Source organism: Eptatretus burgeri, chromosome 17 (genome assembly GCF_056783735.1).
Source record: "Eptatretus burgeri isolate ZD-2024b chromosome 17, Ebu_testis_v1, whole genome shotgun sequence".
NCBI classification, from domain to species: Eukaryota; Metazoa; Chordata; class Myxini; order Myxiniformes; family Myxinidae; genus Eptatretus; species Eptatretus burgeri.
This window is the reverse complement of record NC_140977.1, coordinates 22,431,083-22,436,231: the sequence shown is the minus strand read 5'-3', so window position 1 is coordinate 22,436,231 and position 5,149 is coordinate 22,431,083.

The window sequence follows — 5,149 nt, the reverse complement described above, 5'->3', positions numbered from 1 at the left end:
TAATTAGAATTTCCTCTTTACTTTGAATTCTCTCTTTAATCTGAATTTCCTCTTTAGTGAGAATTTCCTCTTTTGGAAAGAATGAATTAAGATTTGGAAAAGAGTCCGTGGAGCTTAGATTTGATGCGAGGTAGGCTAGTGGTGTTCCCATAAACTTGTAAGAATCTAGAAACCTAATACGAGTTAAAGGTTTTGTGAATATCATTTTTGTAAATGAAATATACTTTTGACTTGTGTTTGTTATGGCAGAAATATTCCCTGGTGTTTTTGAAAGTTCATTTATAAATAGATGTGTATCATAGTTGGCGCTGTTGTGAAGAAAGACTGGAATAAAAGAAGGTAACTTATAATTAAGATTACAACATGAATGAGCGGGACCTCTATATTTACCAGTAAGATGACAATGATCCCTAACTTTACACTCCTCAATTTCCTCCTCAAAAATATGACAGATATTGTTCTTTCTAAATTCTAATTTTTCTTCTTCGGTTAATTTCATCGGTTCATTTGTTTTTTTCATTAATTTAGTTAGTCTGATATAATCCTTTTCTAATCGTTTTACAAACTCTTGTGAAGCTTTTTTTCCATGATAATGTTCAAGTTTGTTATACTTTTCTCCAACAGATGATTTGATATAATAACAGAAACCACAAGGAATATGTTTTTGATATTTATTTGTATATGATTATTTTGGATTAGGAGAAGCAGTATTAATCTTTTTAAGGATACACTCAAAATCAGCGTATATCACAAATGGGTGCATGATAGATTTATTATAATCTTCAAAAGAAATCTTTTCACCAGGTTTAGGCATTGTAATTACAGCTGATTTATGATTACTACAATATTTTGAATGTTGTTCTAATCGTTCTTTTGTATGAAATGAATTAAGACATCGCTTACAAGGATATATTTTGTTTGCTGTTCTGAATACCTGAGAAGAGATTAATCTTGATAAATTATTGATGTATGTGTAATGTGAATTCTTTCCAACACTAAAATATAAAAGATCAATGTGTGTTTCTTCATTTTTATAGTTGTTTGAAATTTTTAATATTTGAACTTTGTTTGTATCCGTTAATCCATATACATTAATAGAAAGATTATTCTTTTTCTCAAATTTAGGAATATCTGTTAGTGGCATTGGGAATTTAAAATCTTTAATGTCCAAGGTATTCTCATATTTCATATATTGTTTTACTCTTTCTGAATTACATTTTGGTGGATGAAAGTGAGCAAGAACAGACCAGAGAAAACATTTATTATCATTGTTCTTAATATTAACAACTGCCTTCTTTAGTTTTATTTCTTTTGGTAATTCAATATAAGAAGAAGCTTTAAGAGGGTTTGATTTTAGAATGTGTATATCTAAAAAGATGATTTTTAAAAATATTGAATCCACTTCCTACCACTGTATTATCAACATCCTCCTCTTGTCTTGATAGTTCTTCATAAACCCCACTATTCAAAAAATCTTGAAATGATGTTATAAAATGAAGATCTGTTCTCATATAAGGAGTTTGTTCTTCATCTTGTCTTTTCATATTAATTTTCACTCCCATATAAAACTTTAAAGTTTTCATTTCTTTTAATGTCTTTTTAATAAATTTTTCAACATCGGGTTTCACTATTTCAATTGATTCAGCTATTGATGATGGACCGGGTTCTCCAAATTGAAAAATCCTTATTTTTATATGCCCTTTAAATGCCCCATCAGTGTTTTCAATATAATAGTCTCCCTTTACTTTAAACTCATTTTTCTTGTGTTTTTGTGATTGAAGATGTCTATTATAACTACTCTTCAAAACATCCTTTGAGCAGATATCACAATGTTTTCTTTCCAACTCAAGAGGAGATATTTTATGAAACAGATTAAATGTGTGTTTGTTGGTTCGGAGGTGTTTTCTATAATGTTTATATTTGTGATTACAAACATCGCAGTATGTTGTATTCACCATATTTATATAATAAATCTTTGCTTAAACTAAAATTTTCTTGATGAAAATTTCGTTTATTTTACAGGTGAATCTGTGCTTAAAACCATTTTATCCTACAATTTTTTCACTTAATAAATACAATGTTTCAAGACACAAAAGACAAGTTTCAATCAATCTCTTCATTTGTTAAAGATACTGAGAAATATGTCAAGGATGTAAAATTGAACAAAGATAAATATAACAACTATTGGATAAAAACTATTATGGTAAATAATATGAGTTCTTCAATTTCCTTCAGTGGAAGGGCTTTTAGTATACCTGGTAGAACATCAATTAAAGTATCTCTAACAAAAGTTTCTCCTCTCCTTCTAGTAATATATTCAAAACTAGAAAAAGCAATGAAACAAGAAAAAGTATCAAAAAACAAAAACCTTATGGATGAAGCTTTAGAAAGAAAAGATAAGACCATCTGTAATATGCAAGGAGAAATTTGTATTTTTTTCAACAACCCTAAAGATGTAAATCCTGATGAAATAAAGGATGTTAATATATCAGGGAAATGACATTTCGTTCAATAGTAATTAACGATCATTTTAAAATCACCTTTAATATAAAAAATGTTGTCGTTGAATCTGATAATGAAAAAAAGTATTTCGATATCGATGGTAATATTATTAAATATGAGTCAATATACAACTGAAAGTATAGATGAATTTCAGTTTAAGTAACGTTTTACTTTATAAATATGCTAGACTTTCCTGATTCTCCATATGACAAATTTGAGAATTGTCCTGCGTGTGAAAGACGGGGATTAAACACAGAGTCAAAAGCCTATAAACAATGTATATTCTGTGATTATCTTCTAATTAATGATAATAAAAAATATAAAAAGGAAAATAATTATTTTAGATTTACACCAAAAATGAATTACTTTACAAGATTGATTAGAGAAATGAATGTAAAGTATGAGGGTGATAACACACCTTTCCTTACAAGGGAAGAAACTGAACGTATAAGAGAAATGTTCAAAGGATTGTTGTTATATATTATTCATGGATGTAATTTTCAGGGAAATATCAACACAAGATATTGTATAAATAAAATAATGGATTATCTTGAAATTAAACCTGAACTTAGGATAAAATATAGAGTTTCTAAAAAAGCCAATAATAAATTAAATAACCTGTTTTCCAAATATATAAATGAATGATTTTTTACCTATTTGGGAAAATAAGATAAAATTTAACAACCATAAAAATCTCCCAAATTCATTAAGATGTCTCATAGTTGGTTCAAGTGGATGTGGAAAAACCTGCTTACTTTTAAAAATGCTCCTCACTCCCAACTTTTTAGATTATGATAATTTAATAATTTTCACAAAGTCGAGTTTTCAACCAGAGTATCAACTACTCTCACAAGGTTTTAATGCTGGTCTTCAAAAGAAGATATAATCGGTTTATTTAAACGTCAAAAAAACCTAAATGATTATAACATTGAAGATATAATTCAACTATTTTGTGATACACAGAGATGTAAAAAGAAATCAAATCCTATAACTTGTATTCTTAGTGATAATACGGATGATATACCGTCTCCCCAAGATTTGGATAAATCAAAAAAGAACCTCGTTATCTTTGATGATTGTGTTAATGAGAGAAACCAAACGGTAATGGACAGCTACTACACAAGAGGGAGACATTCTTCTTGTAATTGTATTTATCTTAATCAATCGTACTTTCAACTTCCTCGTCGTTCCATCAGAAACAATGCTAATACTTTTATTTTATTCAAGTTAAATTCAATAGATATCAATAATTTTTGGAGAGATAATTGTTCTACATTATGCAGTAAAAAGAAATTTGAGGATTACATGAAGCACACGACTGAAAAATATAAATATATTGTTGTGAAACAAGATGAGATATTAAGGGATATATTTTTTGTTTTATAAACAATTACATATATAAATGACAACTATTATTATAAATCTTGTGGGTAAATCTGCTTCTGGAAAAAAAACTTTCATAAATCAAGGTTCTTGTGTAGTACAAATGAGAATATTGTAAATTTACTTAAAAAACACCCCGTGATACGCATTGTATCAACAACAACTAGAGCAATAAGACCTGGAGAAGTAAAAGGTGAAGATTATCACTATATTTCAGTGGAGGAACATATGCGATTGAGGAATGAAGGACAAATATTTGAGGAGGTTTCTCTTGGTACAACAAAATATTCACATTGTAAGAGTGAGTTAAGGAAACTAAAATCTGGTGGTGTTGGGATATTAGAAACTAATCCAGAAGGAACGAGACAAATTATTAAATATCTGAGCGGAGTGAAGATTTTATCATTCGGTTTTGATGTTGATGAAGAAACTCAATGCAAACGTATGAAAAGCAGAGATGCAAGGATTAGTAAAGAAGAAATTACAACTCGCATTAATGTTAATAAAGAATTTGATGAAATATTTAAAGAAAAGGATTTATTTGAACACATCTACTTGAATGATGAAGAAAAGGAAAATTTCCCTGTTGATCTTTACAATTCATTAAATTATATTTTACAATAAATAAATGGATGCAAAAGAAAGAGCAAGAAGATTTAAGGAACATCAAGAGTTGGTTTCAAAAGTTGTAAAACAACAGGAAGACATAAAGAAGAAACGCAGACAGAAACTAACGGGCGAAGAAGCATTTGAAAGAAAACAAGAGAAATTTTTTAAACCACTTTTAAAAACTTCCTAAGAAAAAATGAAAGATGTTTCCACAGTTCCCACAGTAGAATATACTCCTAAAAAACTTAAAATGTTAAAAGATTTTGATCAAATGACGGAGGAAGAATTAGAGCATTTAGGAGAATTAGAATATGATGATGAAGGTTTATTTCAACAACTGGAAGAGATTAATCAACCCCCTGATTATATTGTGAATGCTGTTCAAAACAATGAATATTCAGCGGATTCAAAAACCAAAGCAGGACTCATTCCAACAGAACAACCAGCAATATTTCATCTTCTTCAAGAAAAGGTATTGATATTTAATGATGAATTAAGGTTCTTGGGTTCTGCTCAACACCCTGTTAAACTAACTCCGAGATTAATGTTTCTTCTCACAAAAGATGGAAGACAAGGTTCAACTGTGAGGGATGAATCAAAGTATATTGATAAACCATTGGATATGGAAAATAATGATGATAGAGTATATATTGAT